Consider the following 18,986-nt stretch of genomic DNA (forward strand, 5'->3'; position numbering starts at 1 on the left):
ACGAGAAGAAATGTCAAATTTAGGAACACTCGACAGTAGCGACACCTGATGGGAGAAGTAGGCAGTTTTTATCGATATACTGACCCGAATAAACTGTGTAACGAGTAACGCAGGCGACAATGCATCGGACAGGCGTTTTATTTGCAGCTGAGCCGTCACTCAGTGGACCGGCGGAAATGTCAGCCGCTATATACACGGAGTGAATCATGGACATAGAATAAAAAAATAATAGAATGGTAACTCTGCTCCGCACCAATTTATGGCGAGATTTACCTGACCAGTGATCTCTTCTGGGTCTAACTTTAGTCTTAAATGGCCGTAAGTCACTAAGAAGGGGGGCGCATGCGTACTGTCTCGCTCGCACTTACGTGTTAGGCGGCACACGGTAAGAATGTGGTTTTTGTACGGAGTTTCCAGGGTGCGATTTCGTCAAATTACTGAGTGAGAGCCCTCAGCGCTCCCCATTTATCCGGCCAAGTAGTTAATGCCATCTGTGGCAAATCGTCGGTAACGTCAAAAGAAAAAAATCGTCTAACATTTCCTCTATCTACTTATAAGTACATTGATCTAAAGAATAAAAACGTTTATTTCTTCTTCTACAAACAATCACTATCACTATTCGTAACGTAACATACCTACAATTCTTTTTGAGTCAACAAAAAACGCTTGAAATAAAATGCTCTAGTTACTACAATATTTAGTACACTACTACTAAGTACACTAACTAGACTTACTACTACCTACTACTTCAACCTCACTTTACTTTTTTTTACTTTTATACTGGAACCTGTCATAGGGCAGCTGCAGTAACTGTCAATACTATTCAGAGGCGGAGGACAGAAGTCCTAGTTAGTACAGCTTTGAAATAGACTACTCTGGGCGCCATCCCACTCGCGTCAGAGAGAGTACTGCGAAGTGGAAGGCAAGAGAGAAACCACTGCCCTATTTTTCAATAAAAAGTAACATGGAGAATGCTACACCGACAAGAGCGCCGCTCGTAAATTAGTTATGACTGCAATATTTCGATCCTCCCTTCCTCTTCCTTTTTGGAACAAAGTCAGTCTTAAAACCACATCTTTCATTTAAGTAAATCTTAATTTCCTATTCTATTTTTAATGCCGTTCATAGTACCTAACACATTATTTTCGTAGTCAAATATTAGCTTTGCTACTACGCCAGTTGCTATTTCCGTGTTTACATCAATTCTTACGCATTGCTTTCACACTTCGCACTCTTTCAAGATTTTGTAACGCATTCTTTTTGAGTTGTGGAGTTACAAGCTCTCTAGATAGTGACGTGTCGCCAGCCGGGTGGTCCGGGAAATAACGGAGCTAATTAAACTTATGCTGTTTTGGAGTAGAATTAATATTTACAATCCAAAATAACCCTGGGGGGTTAAGAAGGCCATATCATCATAAACTGCCTATATACGTCCCACTGCTGGGCACAGGCCTCCCCTCAATCAACCGGAGGGGGTATGGAGCATACTCCACCACGCTGCTCCACTGCGGGTGGGTTAAGAAGGCCACATCGAAGCAATTTATAAAAATAAAAAAGCAATATTACAATTTGACATTTGCGTATATAAAAGTAAGTTCGATGTGGCCATTTTAACCCCCGTTTGCTGTTTGCACTTACATCGTATGTAAACCGGGCACTATAGGCTAGTTTCCAACTAGTCAAATCACTAACTTTTTACTAAACGTCAAAACACGAAATTACTATGGAATTTGTATGAAAAGGATACTGTGACGTCATAGAAAAACGTGATTAAATGTCGCATATTATTATTGCGTTTTTCTTGATTGAGCAAAAAGGGAACGTTTTTGTCAGCTTTAGATCTGTTTTTATTTAGTAATCGGAATTTCATAATTTATCTTTGTTAGAGCTCGAACCGGAGCAGGGCTATCATTATACCTACAGACTTAGTAGATTCAATATAACATTTTTGAGCTACATCCAAACAGGATCCATTTACAAAAGAGTTTAAATCAATGTGTAAATAATCTCGGAGATTGACTAATATTACATTTGCGAAATGAGTCGAGAGTCTGAATGGAAGCCAATAATATACGAGTACATCGTGGAGAACCACCGCTGTGTTTGTTTACTATAGGGCCCAGTTACCCACTATCAAATTAGAAAAGGGCAAATTCGTCCCTGGGCCCAGTTTAAGACTGGGACGAGATGTCCCCTAAGCCATAATTTTGACCAATGATGTGCCGTTCGGGAGAATGTTCTCAGGTCCCCGATACCGACCCCGCCGGCGTGGTCGACGATTTCCCTCATTCAGCGCTTATCGCTATCGACCCCCTAGGGTCGATTAATTCTTTCAAATATTTTACCTCTCAGACGACGCCCTGAGCCGAGGTTCGCGCCCAACTGGGCACCCTCAGGCCTGTTGTCTTAAACGTTGTACCGGGTGAGAGCCTTCAGCGCTCCCCATTTGTCCGGCCAAGTAGTTAATGCCATCTGCAGCAAATCTACAATAAGTCACGTCAAAAAAAAAGGGAGAATGTTCCCACTTCTGGAACGTTCCCATGAGTAAAAAGGCGCGAAACTTATCTAAAAAGCTACCTAAACCTTTAGGCAGATAAAACCAGAGTACATACATACATACACTCACGCCTATTTCCCACCGGGGTAAGCAGAGACTATAGAATTCCATTTGCTACCAGAGTACAAGAAAGAACAATTTCAAAAAGAAAAGCAGTCAATGGTGCTGATTTCTGTACACACCATCTTTATTTTAAGTTATAACTGTCATTTTCTTATCCACTGAAAAAGAAAGGGACGAGCAATCGACAGGCCTAAAATTAATGGAACACACGTCAATTTTAGGCAGAAATTTAAAAAGCCCTTCCAAAATTCTTTTTTTCCAAGACTTTTTGTAATTATTTCTTTTTATTTTGGTGCAATAAAGTGTATTTGTATTGTATTGTATTGTAATTTTATATTGGCCAATAACCCGACAGAATTAAGTTGTCAGCACACGTCAAAGGGGTTTCAAATGAGCGAGATGTCTATTTCATTCGCACGGGTTATTCATTCATTTTAAAATGAACAGTTGTCAATCATCCGTTCCTTTCCTTTTCGTCGGATAAGAAAATGACAGGTTTAACAGGTTTATTTTAAATCTGTCAGAAAATAAATTTAAAGCTCATGTGAAGCTTACTCTATGTAAAAAAGCTTATTATAGGATTTATGACTACCTAAATGATAAAAAGTCAGGTATTGAATGTGTTCCTCTAATTATTGAATAACTTGTAATGTATACTATCATTGATTTAAAAGATGTGTTGCTGTTGCAGTTTCTTGTCATTTCTTCTACTCAGCCATAACACCTTGCGAAATGACGTAAATTCAACATTACGTTGAATAATAATGTTGAGTGATAGAGTGAGAAACAGTGTGATTAGACAGAGATGTGGTGTAAAAGACGATATAGTGACTAGGATTGAGAAGGGAATGTTAGTTTGGTTTGGACACGTAGAGCGGATGAAGGATAATAGAATTGCAAAAGCGGTATATAAAGCGAAAGTTGATGGTAGGGCTGGCAGAGGAAGACCGAGAAGGACTTACGATGACCAAATTGGAGATGTCCTTAGAAAAGGTTCAATACGATCTACTCTGAACCGGCGTGCGTGTATGAAGCGATTGATGAATGTGGAGGAAGCAAGAGAAGTGTGTCAGGATCGAAGCAAATGGAATTCTATAGTCTCTGCTGTGCTCTGTCTCTGCGGTGGGAAATAGGCGTGAGTTTATGTATGTATGTATGTACGTTGAATAAATGATTCTAATTTCTGATTTCTTAACTTTAAATAAAATTAGGAGGTGTCTGCGGGAATCGGGGCCATTGTGCTTACAATTAAAGAGTTATTACAACGGGAATATTCCTGGCCCATCACTGGTTTTGATCAACATGCTGTAGCGTAATAAACGAATGAAAATATTGTATGCGCCGTTACAATGAACCGATAATAGTTAGTGATTGTTTTTAAGATAAAGCCCGTTTTCTATAGTAGACATAAGTAGAAGAAAATTAAATTAATTAATTTCAATAAGAGGAAATCTACTGCCCTATTTTCCCTAAAAGAAAGTAGCAGGAGAATGCTACAGCGACAAGAGCGTGGCCCTGAAATTAGTGATAATGAAGAATATATAAATTATACGTTAATTTACTTTATTTTGGGTCAAAAATATATAATTTGCCTTATTTCTTTTTTATTTTTTTGTGACGCCTATTTCAGGTTTATTGTTTCTTCAGCGATTATAATTATATTACAGGGAGAGTAGAGTGAAATAAAAAATGGAAGAGAGAGTGAACATCTACAATCAATATTTTTATACATACATATTGATTTGACAAATTGAAATCTGTGTCGAAATAAACAGAGCACATAAATATCGACTTACGTAAATCATTCATAAAAATGTAAATAAACCGATTTTTTTTTGCAGTAAACAACGAAAAATTGGCACGCAAACGGAAACATGCTCTGGACACACGACAGTTGATATTGTCGGTAACAGTCTAGTGCGGTAACGAGCATTAATATGTATACACTTTGGTACCATGTCACATTCACTTTTTTGACAAATTGAACTGTGAGTCTCATTAAATGTCAAATATGTTAGTGCGACAGAGTCCTAAAGTGGATACATTATATTGGTCATGACTGTACATGATACGTTGAAGGAGACCTTCGCGAGAGCAGTAGCAATGAAATAACTTCAGCACCCAAATGTCAACGCGAACCTAGCTCCGCGTTCCACAGTTTACAACACACATTTCTTTCGCACCTTAAATTACCATTTATACGGTTTAAAATCCCTTGAGCGCATTTTAAACTAACTTTTGCTGGGATAACAGAGAAACTAGTTTCACTGGGCAGTTTCTGTGGTATTAATCACAAGCGAGTAAGGTTGATAATGTGTTGAATGGGTGTCGAGAAAGTTGGTGAGAGCGGGCGCGCGGTCTAAAAGCGTCGTGGCTTTGGCACGCCAGTGGGGCAAGGACGAGTAGCGCCTATGCAGTCCGTAGATTGATTGAACGATTAATCTTCTGCTAAGAAGTCTAGACTTCATAACGATTCACGATTTACTTCTACTTATATCAAATCATAAAAGTCTGAAATATTCGTCTCTTAAATCACTTTTAAACCGCTATCTTTAAACGTATAAAAGTAGCGAAATAAATCGTTACAAGTACTGTTTTAAAATATCAATCGAATCGAAGACACAGTTCTAAATGTGAACTCGATATATCGACGCGACCCGTCAACCGAGATATATTGCTGATCAGAGATCTAGCTAACATCATTAAGAGCTCAAAGATTCGCTATTCAATTGTACTTATCTTTATAATCCGGCGTAGATATTGAAGGTTTGACGTCAATACACTTCACATGGTGAACTTTATTTTAAGGCGAAGTCATGCGTTACTAAGACTGTATTTAATATAACAGTATTAACAGCAAGTTTAAACGTATAAAGATTGGTAAAAAGAACCGCAAAATAAATTCATCAGAATGTTACACGCCAAAAGTTGGCGTAAACAGGCTAATGTTACAATGTTTAATACTAATATGTTTTCCATAAACAGGATATGATTATCATTCGAATCTAGTTCAAAAAGTATGTAGTGCTACATTACAGATTATGTGTTGAATGTTTAAGTGTAATGTTGTCGCTTTAAGCTGCATTTAGCAGTATTTATGAATGAATTTCTCTTGTGATTCGGTGTGGAATATTGTATGTTGTGTGTTGTATTATGTAGTTCCGTTCACAATTCTGTTGTTGAGCATTTACTGCGTATGTTGTTTTTCGTACTATCATTCTGCTTTTATTTTATAATGTTTAGTTTCGTTTTCATTTCCTATTTTATGTCAAGTACTTTTTTGAGGATTACGCAGTTATTATCATAATTAAAACGCATAATACCGGGTTCTTACCGGGTTAAATCAGGAATATGAGACTGCCGATACTTCGACACCATTGCAAGTGCCATGATCGGAGTTTTATAATCCTGATTTAACGCGGTAAAACCCCGGTTATAACCATGTGTTTTAACTATGTTAAGTATTTTATGTGATTGATAATGTAAATAGTTATCAGTGCTACTTTTATAAGCGTTTTATGTTTATAAATGTTTATTTAAATTCCTTCCTTTTATAGATTTACCAAAAATCTACGTTTCTTTTATATATCCACTGATGTCACTGTCACTTCCACTGTATGTAAACAATGTTCACATGTGTGCACTGGGGGTGGGGTGTTATTTACACAAGGGTGGGATTGCGAAACGTATCGGTATAATTATCGGAATTATTTCGAGAGCATTACGAAACGGTTCGATCGCCGATCGGGGTATTTCGGTCGCGCGGACGGCTGCGCGTGCGATGTCTACCGCCTCGCTATTCAAACTAAGACGCTCTATTCACTCTATCTCTTACTTCCTCTCGTTCTCACTCTATTTTGAGTAAGACAGATTCGGGTTCGGAGTTTAAATTTTGTATTTTAGATCGATACGCCATAGTCTAATGCCTAATATATGGATAGGGCAGTAGATTTTATTGTGATTTCGTATAGTGAATTGAAATTTATTATACGATTATGGGTAATAACATATTAGCTAGTTTATAATATAAAGCTTTTAAAAATATATTTTTTTGACGAAGAAGAAACTTATTTTAATGACATCAAACAGCAAAACAATAACATCATCTAAAACTTTCACAAAATGATCATAAAAATAAAATTTAAAGATGTTCATCGCAATGATTATAAGTTGACAGTGGACGTCCTGAAAGTATCTCGGCAATTCTTCGCTCGCCACCAGCGGCTGAGCTAGGTTTACCTCACCCCCTCGGTCTTAATTTAGTCTTCAATCGTATGGGCATCGGACGTCACACGCACAGATGCGCGTGTACGATAACTGTGTCCGTGTAAAACAACGTTACATGGAATAGATTAAAGGGAAGGCGAACGTCGTGTCTCATAAGGAAACCAAAGAATTGGCCTTTGATAGACAAGAATAGAGAATACTACACCAACAGGAGCGTGGATCTTAAATTAATGATGATAAGAGTCCAGTTGGCAGAAAGCTTGCTGCTTACTGTGAGGTCGCAGGTTCAAACCAGCACAGGCCAAAATGATGATATTGGAATTTGTTTTAGAGAATCCATGTTTGGATTATAAATGTTTATCAGCGGTGAAGAAAAACATCGTGAGGAAACCCATATTTCCGATAAATGCGTTTCGGAGGTATGTGACCTAATCTGTATTGGGCTGGTTTTCTATTCGCTTGTGAGAAAGTCAGACAAGCAGTCGCTTCTGTGAAAAACCGGACCTGTCAAATCTTCAAGTTAGGTGAGTGTACTCTGTGAGAAACGGCATAACGCTAGGGAGGTGATGACTTTATTCTAAAGTTTACTGACTACAGGTGACAAATTCAGATATAAGCATATTTATTACAGCAAATAAAGGAAACATGTTTCCAATGCAGTACAATAAATAATTTACATCTAGCCGATAGTGTATACTTGGGTAGGACCGAGATCTGAAATGAAGGAGAAAGAGTTAGGATAGGATGAGATAGGAAAAAGGGTTGTAGGGTTGCACTTTCCTATGTTTCTATCCTTTTCTGTCACTCGGAACCGTCATCTGCCAGAGCGAGATAAAGAGAGGGAATACGACCGCACTCCAATCGCCTCGTCGATTCGTCCCGTATTAACTCTAGCAAATGACTGTTCTGTGTGACAGAAGAGGATAGATATAGGAAAGCAGAGATGGGTAAGTGCGATGCGGTGCCTTGAGCTGCCCGTCCGTTTAAGCGACATCGAAGAGTACGAAACGTGAGCATTTGTGTTTATGAATTTTTTTGACGTCATCCAGCGCGGATTTGACGATCTATAGTCCTTGCGCTTTAACATGGTGCGTAGAACAGCTGACAGCATAATTCATTTTATCAGTATAAGTTTGTCATATTTGACTGTACTTTATGTTTCTGCCTGCTCTTCTTCTTCTTATCGTGTCGGTTGTGAGGTGGAATACCAACCTCATCAACCCTAGTGTCAGGGTTATTACTGAGCCGCCAAGGCCCCTGACATAGCTTATGTAAGGACTACATACTTGCATCAGTAAGTAGTAACCGGGACCAATGGCTTAACGTGCTTTCCGAAGCACGGATCATCTTACTTTCGGACAATCAGGTAATCAGCTTGTAATAACCTACCAAGAATTCCCTTTGCTTCGATCCTGACATACTTCTCTTGTTTCCTCCACATTCATCAATCGTTTCATCGCCGGTTCAGAGTAGATCGTACTAAACCTTTTTAAGGACATCTCCAATTTGGCATTTCCCAGCTATCAAAGCGACAACATTAAGCTAGGAGTTCGGACTGTTCATAAACTCAGATTGCTTGATTGGTGTATGAGGTAAATGTGACATATGGTAGCTTACCAGAAGCTGACGCCGGGCTGAAGCTGCTCGGATACGGAGCTTATCATCAGACACTTGCGGACGACATCCAGACCGTCCACCCTGACAACATAACACAAACATGTTATGACTGAGGAGAAGCGACGCGAGCAATTTAAAATTCCAAAAGTAATACATGACAATCAGAATTCATCAAGTCGAGCCGAAGTTAAACATCACAACACATAACATAACAGTATCACGCTTGTATCTCCGAAAGGGTAGGCAGAGGGGTATAGTACACACCCATTCCTCTCCAGCTATGTTTGAGTCCCGTGTAGTAGGGGGGAGTCTATTGCCATTAACCGGGCACAAATGCCAGAAACCACGTTATGTCAATTATTATTGTCTATGATCCAAACATGAATTCAAACCCATGAAGTCGAACAGCCTCCGTGGTCTAGTGTTTGAGAGTTGGGCTCACGATCTGGAGGTCCGGGTTTGATTCCCGATGGGGACTTTGGTAAAGACATTGCAGGCTTGAATCGACCTAATTGTCTAATAAAGCTTTGGAAGCATGTTAAGCCGTTGATCCCTGATATTAGCTGTGAAACACCTCGAACAACCCGCAGTGGTGCGTGCAGCGTGTTGGAGTATGCTCCATACCCCCTCCAGTTTTTTGAGGGGAGGCCTGTGCCCAGCAGTAGGACGTGTATAGGCTGTATATGTAAAGTCGAATTAAGTGGTTTAGAGCCCGTGCCGGGATTCAAACGTATTGTACTGACTTGATGGCGAGGACGCCGCACACGCTCTCGTCCTGGTGCGCGGCGCGGACGGGGATCACCTCCGTATACGTGTCGCTGCCGGCCGAGTACGCCAGTAGGTCGCCGAAGAACAGGTGCGCGTTGCTGAACGATTGACAAAAAGAAGCTTTAAGACGCCGCAAACATTTAACAACACATTAGCATAGAGAAAAAAGAGAAATAAATACAACAAAACACCCACCAAAACCAACCCAAAGACTGACCGCTCTCACCGTTAACCAAACACCGCGGGCAATTACTATGAGATCTAATATTCGAATCAAACGAAAGAACGTCGGCGTTCAATTTCAAAATTCGAACATATAAACTAAACTGATAAAAAATAAAAACAACGTTCCGCGCGCTACCTTCACGATTCAAAACTATGTTCGAGGGGAGATGAGGTAATCCTAGCTCAGGCGCTGGTGGGGAGCGGAGAATTGCCTTTCTATACGTAGTATTATTCCTTATTCTAAGCCATAGCCTAACTTTTTTGATCGATGTCAACTTTTTTCCATGATCATTATCTTACTACGTTCTTCCTACGCCGATTAGCACTAATCCTAAGCGATAGGTGTTCGGAAGTTGCAACTACTAGGACATATGAATCAAAGAAACTGGGCGATGTTTTGTATACTATAATGTTGCATGTACTGACCCGATATCCTCGCAGTTGTTGAGGCCGAGCGGGTCCTCGACGGGCTCGCTGACGACGGTGAACACGATGCATTCGCTGGTGTCGGGCGGGCCCTTGGTGGGGCTGCGGCAGCGCGCCATGCGGCCCAGGATCGGCATCTCGCCGTCTGTCAGCTGGAACGCTGAGAGAGGCAAGCATTTGACTGCAATATCACCTGATGGTAAGTAACTGTGTGGCGAAGATGGAACATTCTTACTTTGAAAATGCCTATTCACTTTTGTCTTGAAAAGGCCCAATTTGTTCTTTTCGGGAAACAGATTCCCAGGCAGAGAATTCCACACCTTAATAGTAATGGCGAATGAATTCTTTATTACACACAAAGAAATTACACGGAAGTAGCACAGAAACAAACACGTACAAAAGCGAGCTTAATTCAGAAGTTGAGTTTTCGTCTAGCAATCCTTTGAAAAAGAAAAGAATAAAACAAGACAAGAGGTGCCAACAAGTGCCAAAATCCTCTTAAACGATGTCCTGAGCCGAGGTTTGCGTCCACCTGGGAACCCTCAGACTTATTTCGATAAAATTTACGGCGGATAACAGCCTTCTGCGCTCTTCAATTGCCATGTAAAAGTAATGCGGAGCCACCAATAATTATGAAGTAGTCGTAGAGAAGACGCTTGTATCGTCGAAGGAATAGGCAGCGGTATATACACCCAATCCTCGCCAGCTATGGTTAAGTCCAATATAATAGGGGGCGAGCTTATCTAACACAATAGCTTCGAATGAAGAGAAACGATCACCTTCAATCAGGTAGCAATTAGGAACTTTGATTTTGAGGGATTTTGATGGTTCAAAATGTAACTATGTTACCTAATGAATAAAGATATTTTTGAGTTCAAGTTTGTATCTGTAAAAGGGAAAGTACTCACACTTCTTGAAGTTGAAGTAGCACTTGTCCGTGGACTGTTTGGGTTTGGGCAGCGAGAGCGGCGTCTCGAGGTCGGCGCCGCCGTGGCCGATGAACGTGTATGCCACGTACAGCCGCTGCACGCCAGGGTCGCCCATGGCCGCGCACTCTTCGTTGAGGGCTAGCCATAGGATCGTAATGTCGATGCTCTGGCTTTGGATGCGGTCTAGATATTCCGTCGGCTTGTCGTAGTTCTGGGGAAACATACAAAACGGTTTGGATTTTTAAAGAACATTCGGTCAAAAACAAAAGACCGAATGGTCTTTGAAAATCCAAACCGTTAAACTATTGTCTCCGGAAATCTCGGTCTTACGATGTTAACACTAACCATAAGCTCACGACTATATCCCAATAGGGTAGTCAGAGGTACATCCATCGTAAAGACGGTAGTTTAGAAGTTAATTGGGTTATGTACTAGGTTCTAGGTATGCTCCATACCCCCTCCAGTTGATTGAGGGGAGGCCTTTGCCCAGCTGTGAGACTATAGAGAGTTTATGTTATATTTATGTACGTATGTACTAGGTTCAAGGTAAATTATGAAATTCTGATTACTAAATAAAGACAGATCTAAAACTAACGAAAAATATTTTCTTTTTCTATTTAACTTAGGTATTTAATAATTTTAGTCGAGAAAAACTTAATAATAAGTCCGATATTTTGTCACGTATTTCTATGACGTCACGGTGTGCTTTTTCGTACAAATTCCATTGTTCGTGTTTTGACGTTTAGTAAAAAGTAACTGATTTAACTAGTTGGAAGCTAGTCTATTTGATGGCGATTATTTACCTCAGTATGTAGTCGTTACATGAGCTATGTCAAGGGCCTTGCAAGAGCATAGCGGTTCTAGTATAATAGTAACCCTGGGCTGATGAGGTTGGTTATTGATCTCACAACCCATACAACCTTCCCCATGGCGCAAATTGATAGCGCATGGATACAAAAAGTTCGATGTAGTTGACATCGTCAAAGAACGGTAATATGTCGTCGTTCTTCCGATGCGAATCGGTGCGGTGCGGACCTCAGCAACTCCTTGGCGTTATACCGTTTTTCACAGGGTCTACTTACCTAACCTGAAGATTTGACAGGTCCGGTTTTTTACAGAAGCGACTGCCTGTCTGACCTTCCAACCCGCGAAGAGAAAATCAGCACAATACAGGTCACATGCCTCCGAAAATGCATTTCTCGGGAATATGGATTTCCTCACGATGTTTTCCTTCACCGCTGAGCACTTGATAATCATTTATGATCCAAATGTGAATTCGAAAACAAACGAATCTGCGACCTCAAAGCGTTCTACCAACTGGGCTGCTGTGCGGGCCAGACCTACTGTTATTTTTTTCCAATGATTGATTATACATAATGGAGACAAATAAAAGCTTAGTTTTATGGAACGCAAACGTACCTCATGCGGACTTATTGGTTCTGGAGCTTCAACTTTTTTAATTTTGACTCTTTTGAAAGCCTCCATTGCTTTTTTCGCTCCTGAAACATTTCAACATTGTACAAGATAAACACCCATACATAAACTCGCGCCCGTAACCCCTAAACGGGTGGGCAGAGCCACAAATAATCAGGGACCCTTATCTGGAATATCTGGATATAGAGCCTTTGCTTGTGCTTCTTGTAATAAGAATTTCAAATCCAAATTCGATTTTGCTTTTTGAATCATAAGTGTAATTGCAGGAGGGCTTGGCTCGAGTTTTAGGAATGCGGCGTTAGGCGTCAAGATCTTCAAGACAGTAATAACTAGTGTTACAGTGTTACCTATCATCTTGGACATGTTGTCATATTTCTTGCTCAACTCCGTCGTGTCGCTGTTGTGTCGGTCCCGTGTCGGCTCCATTTCGGACCTCTTTATTATATTCTCTGAAAAACGTTTGTTTTTAGCTTTTTAACTTATAATTAGATCTGTGTACTATGTGCGGCTCTGGGGGGTTAAACTTAGCTACGTATTTAACATTATTGAACCGACGTCACTTCATTTCGCAAGTAGGTAAGGTACTTCGTCGTTTCGTTACGGCCGATGATAAGAAACGACAAGAAACTGCAACAGCAACACATCTTTTACCACAATATGTGTGCTTGTATATTTGAGTAAAATAATAAGTATATTATGGATACTTTTGTACTTACTATCGTCATAATTTGTGTTATTTAGTAGATCATCCAAACTATTCGCATTTGCTCGCGTAGCCTTTAAAACCAAACAAAATAAAATAACAGCAACAAATAATACAACACATAAGCTTTATATAATTCACAATTGGTTAAGTATGACGATCCGTGCTTCAGAAGGCATGTTAAGTCAGAGTCATGTCAGGGGCCTTTGGCGGTTCATTAGTAACTCTGACACCAGGGTTGATGAGGTTGGTAATCCACCTCACAACCCACACGATAGAAGAAGAGGTTAAGGTAAATCCATCGCAAGATGAACTAAGTACCCGAGCTTTCTGTTAGACCAACGTGATAGGTCGAGCCAACTGTGTCACTGAAAATTGCACTTAAGATAAATTAATACTCGTTGGTGCAAGTACGATACCGGGGTTTGAACCGGTGCTCCCGTTCGAGAAGCAACATGTCTTTTTCTTTGATAGCGGGTTGGTTGTAAGTGTTCATCTATAATACAAGTTGACTTACCATTGACAACAAATCTCGTCTGTCTACAGACAATTTTTTCGGGCGCCTTGATGCGAGGCTTTTCTGTAAAATTTGTTTATTTTTTTGCAATCGATAGAAAGAAAATATTTACGTGACAGACATACAACCCGCGCCCGGTATCTCCAACAGGATGAGACCGAGCAAAAAAAACTTTGTTATTTAAATGCTGAGATGAATATGGTGACCACATGCTAATAGGTAAACAATACGTATGGGTATGGGTACCATCATGTTGAAAAAGACAAAATTCAGTTCTTTATTGCTACTTGAAGGTCTGTATAAAAATCGCAGGTAAACGCTAATAGTAATGTACATATTTGAAATGTGCTAATTAAGCCCATTAATTTGATACCCAACATGATACACTTGAGAAAAAAAAGTCATCAGTTTATGTCCTCTATAGGGCGCCACATTGATTGTAGTGTGACGTCACATAGCCTATAACCAGCAGACAATCAAGACGCTTCTAGTGACACCTCATTTGTTACATTCTGATAAGCAGTTTAGAAATTACGATGAAACAAACGTACAAACACACATGCATACAAAGCGGTCAAACACGTAACCATTCCTTTTATTTCGCCGTCTCTCTCTCTCTCTCTCTCTATTTAAGAGCTGCGCTCTTGCCGGTGATGATTTAGCCGTACTCGGTTAAAAATTGGATACTAACGATAGATATTTGTCCTTGACTATCTCTCTTGTTGCCACCCTGGAATAAAAAAAAGAGAATAATAAACATTGATCGGATTCACGAGGCTTAGTACGCATTCTTAAAACCTTGGTATAAAAAAATCAGGTTGGCTCAAAAGTGACAGCTAACATTTCAAGGTTAGCCCAGCTGACGTCATCCCGCCCTGCGTTGCCATTTCCCAACGGTTTTAATGTACTTTGCAAGGAAATTTTGTACTTGTAGTAAAAGATTTACTATACAAGTGACAAGTTAAAGTAATTAAATACATTATGTTAGGCAGTACATAAACTGCCTATATACGTCCCACTGCTGGGCACAGGCCTCCCCTCAATCAACCGGAGGGGGTATGGAGCATACTCCACCACGCTGCTCCACTGCGGGTTGGTGAAGGTGGTTTTTTACGGCTAATAGCCAGGACCAACGGCTTAACGTGCCTTCCGAAGCACGGAATCATCTTACTTTTTCGAACAATCAGGTGATTCAAGCCTGAAAAGTCCTTACCAAACAAAGGACAGTCTCACAAAGTGATTTCGACAATGTCCCCACCGGGAATCGAACCCGGACCTCCAGATCGTGAGCCTAACGCTAACCACTAGACCACGGAGGCTGTTATTCTTAGTTCTGTTAGCTGTTAGACAGTAATTCACTTAATTTTGGAGATACCAATTTAATGGTAACACATACGTCATCAAACGGCTAGCAATGGCGGTTTTTCAATGGGATTGGGCATGAGCACGTGGTTTTCTTATACCATGCATAAGAGTAAGTACTTACGTCATATTCTTCGATAGATGACTTTCGATTATTTTTCTGCAAATAAACAGATAAAACGGATTTCATAAAAAAATTTTTTGACGTGATTTATCGCAGATTTGCCACATATGGCATTAAAAATTTGGCCGGGCAAATGAAGAGCGCTGAAGGCTCTCACTCGATACAAAATGTAAAACAACAGGCCCGAGGGCTTCCCTTTGGTCTTTTACAGTATCGAGTTCAATAAAATGTATGGGAATGGGGCAGTTTCATAGGTCAAACAAATTATGAAATTCTGATTAAGTACCTTTTATTATTTTTATTTATTTATTATTATTATTTTTTAAGTGCCAGTTAGAGTAAGAGAAAGGAGACAAATATTAAGAGTTATTGAGGACAGATAAGGCAAGATGATTGGTCACTTAATAAGACTCTACGAATCTTTTAAAAACATCACAAAAGGAAAGGTAGAAGGCAAGAGAGGACGGGGAAGACAACACATTAAAGAGAAGGCGAATGTCGTGTCTTATACGGATGTCAAAGAATAGACCCTTGATAGACAAGAATGAAGAATGCTACCGACAAGAGCGTGGCTCATAAATTGATGATGATAAAGAGATGTTAGTGAAGAGAGAGAGAGAGAGTAATAGTTTCTTACCTCTAAAGCCTCCTTCATTTGCAGAGTTGTTTTGACATTTGCCGGCTGAAACAATAATACAAACAAATGATCTGGAAGGGAAGAACAAAGTGAGATGGATAAAAACGATTTAATAAATATAATTAGCTGTTACCCGCGACTTCGTTCGCGTTTCATACAAACTTTGCTACAAAATCCCACCTTAGCGAGCACCTACGTCCAAAAAAAGGAATCCCCATGCGAAATTTGAGACTCCTACCGCTTGTAGTTTCTGAGATTCCGTGATGAGTATGTCAGTCAGTCAGGAACCTTTCGCTTTTTTTTTAAAGTAGTGACATGCCACCAGGCCTTTTATATATAGCACCAATGCTTGCCATTGGCGCTATTTTGTTTGTAGTTTGAGTAGGATCTGTAGTATAATATTGTTACTCTATTTCGCCATGGAGAAACTAGATGTCGCCACCGTATAAGCCTACATAAGTGCCATCTAGTGGCGGTGTGTCGTATCATTACGACTACTTTGACAGTTAGTACAAATACTCGCCGCCAGCACTCTATTTGCGCGCGTTTCAGTGGTACCTTTTCTAGTATGGTGAGGGACCCTCCTTATTACGTGGTATATTAGTTACTTCATGGTAGTATTATAAATATATATCAATGTATCTTACAACTTCATTGATGATAATCCCAGACGTTCTGCGATGCGACTGAAAATAATACATTTAAAACACCTTTAATAAACTCTTAAATTAGTGATGATGACTGCTATATCATTACATAACGCACAGGTTACGCTATCGCACTTTACGCGACAAATAGCGTAGACTTCGACTAGTAGACGCATCGAATGCTATCTACATAATTCTCTTAAATCGAGTGAGTAATCGTTACATGAGCCGTGTCAGGGGCCTTTGGCGGCTCAATCATGACCCTGACATCAGGGTTGATGACCCTGGTATTTCACCTCACAACTCACAAGGTAAGAAGAAAAAGATTCTCTTAAATTAATTCCGTCCGTCACTTAGAATACGTGCAAGAAAGTGACGTAGCTACTTTTAGTCCCGTAATTAAGTTAAAGTTAAACTGGTGGTTGCCCGAATCGAAACTATTATTCCCTCTAACGCTTACCTCAACCGCGCTCCACCGGTTGTCGAAGCTGACTTGGTTTTTCAGATCTTCCATAGAATTCTGAGGGTGTTTAATATCCTGGGAGAAATTTGATAAAATAATATATTTTTTACAGAACTTAAACATAGAATCACGCCTTAACAAGGTAGGTAGAAGAATATAGTGTACTATCCGTTATAAGCAACCTCGATCGCGTAGTGAAACTCCACTATTAAAACTAGAAGTTTCATACAAACTTTGCCACCCCTTGTTCCTTCCTTAGGGGTTGAACATCACAAAATCCCGTCTTAGTGAGCACCTACGTCCTAAAAGGAAACCCCATGCAAAATTTGAGACTCATTTTGAGTCATAGAGGGCGAGCCTATTGCTACTAACCGGGCACAAATCTTGGATCCTCACAAAGTCGAATTCAGTGTTTTAGAGCCCGTGAAGGGATTCGAACCCCAAATTTATATTCACGCCATCCTTTCCGGTCATGTGCAAGTTTCATTCACTGCTTTCTGGCATAGCTCACAATATCATCGTTCTGGTGGTCTTCCTCGATATGGCATAGCATCCCTTGGCCACCATTCCGTAACCGCCTTGGTCCGTCTTGCCAAGTGTCCTGTCCATCTAGGACTTGCGATTACGAATTTCGACGTTTGATTACTCAAAATCGTTTACTGTGTATAAATTGCGTGAATCTTCAAAAGGTTTATCTTACCGTGGATGTGTTATCATCAACGGAGAGCCTCTGAGGCGGAGTTAACGCGGCGCCGTTCGGGTACGGTGGAAATGGCGCCTAACGGTACAACACAAATAGGTATATTAAAGACATAAACTGGACACTCGTTACAAAAATATCATTGTTACAGTTTGCTGCCTAAATGCGCGCTTCCCCCTACTCTTTAGCGGCTTACGGCTATTTAGACTAACGACCCAGAGGGGGTAAAGTAAATCTAGCTGGGATTCCGATACGAACTGGCGCGGGGCGGAGAATTACCATTAAGTACATCACGCCTATATCCCCGATAGGCAAAGATGTGTAGTATACTCCACTCCTCGCCAGCTGTTACCGATAAATACGCAGTATTCAGTTAGACACGCTCAGGCTAAGTAGTCAATGTCAAATGCGGTTAATCTACAAGTCACGTCGAAAAGAAAGCAGCATTATTTTTTATTCAATGCTAACTGTTCCATGCTTCGGAGGGAACGTTAAGCTGTCGGTCCCGGCTATTAGCCGTTAAAACACCGCCACCAACCTGCAGTGGAGAAGCGTGATGGAGTATGCTCCATACCCCCTTCGGTTGATTGAGGGAGGCCTGTAGTCCAGCAGTGGGATGTATACAGACAGTTTATGTTTATGTATGCTAAGTGTACAGTCTAAGCTTACCGCGGAATCTCGGTATCCGTACTTATTGCTGCGTTTGTCGTTGCGGCTAAGGTTCGCCTCGGCGACTCGGGTCTGAAGGCCACGTCCTACAGCAGGCTGTAATAATGACAAAAAAGTCATGCAGGCATTTCAAATTTCGTGAAGCAAAGCGAGCGAAGCTTCGTCTCCGTCTTATAGGCCCGGCTATACAGGTTGTGAGAAGCTGCAGTAGTTTTAGGCGGATGAGACGTTCGTTATGTAAAATTGACGATTCAAAGTGTAACTATGTTACCTATTGAATAAAGATATTTTTGAATTTTGAATTGAATTTTATACAAAAATTCCACTGATATTAACTCAGAACCACAATAAAGACTATAGAGAACCGGAAAGGAAATATGATTGGCCACCTGATACGACACGATTCGTTCATAAAAACATCATACGTATAGAAGGAAAAATTTAAGGAAAGAGAGGAAGGGGTAGACCTAGGAGAACATTTATGAAACAAATAAAGAGAAGTCGCATCGTATCAGGAGGTGAAGGATTTGATGGGAAGAAGAGAGGAATGGCGATTACTCTACCGACAAGAGCGCAGCTCTTAATAAAGAGAGACTAACACCCTGTGTGATCATATTTACATCCGAGTTTCTCAATGACTCCGGCATCCTGTTGAAGGTAAGCTCCCCGGAGAGCCTGATGTCGTCCTGGTCGTCCTCGTTGATCTGCGTCATGATCTCGTTCGTGCGCGAGAGGGCGCGCCCTGTCACCTGATCATAGAAAAGCTAAGAAATACAATATTATTAATTAAGATGCCACAACTGAGTGTCAGGAGTAGGTTAATGAAGTCGGTCATTGGGTTCACAGCACTTCGTATTTATTACAGTGGATCATATCAAAGAAATATGACTCGTGACAATTTCCCACCTCTGCCATTGC

General features: G+C 40.5%; 1 long non-coding RNA gene across 1 annotated transcript; it reads right to left on the minus strand.

Annotated features, from left to right (window-relative positions):
- Positions 1 to 12,966: 12,966 nt before the first annotated feature.
- Positions 12,967 to 15,602, minus strand: LOC126374230 (uncharacterized). Its single transcript, XR_007567413.1, has 4 exons — positions 15,590 to 15,602; positions 14,953 to 14,988; positions 13,467 to 13,529; positions 12,967 to 13,023 (listed from the first exon to the last, which is right to left on the minus strand). It is a non-coding gene; the product is annotated as an uncharacterized LOC126374230 (long non-coding RNA).
- Between the last annotated feature and the right edge of the window lie 3,384 nt (positions 15,603 to 18,986).

The sequence above is a fragment of the Pectinophora gossypiella genome, chromosome 2 (genome assembly GCF_024362695.1).
Source record: "Pectinophora gossypiella chromosome 2, ilPecGoss1.1, whole genome shotgun sequence".
Taxonomy (NCBI): Eukaryota; Metazoa; Arthropoda; class Insecta; order Lepidoptera; family Gelechiidae; genus Pectinophora; species Pectinophora gossypiella.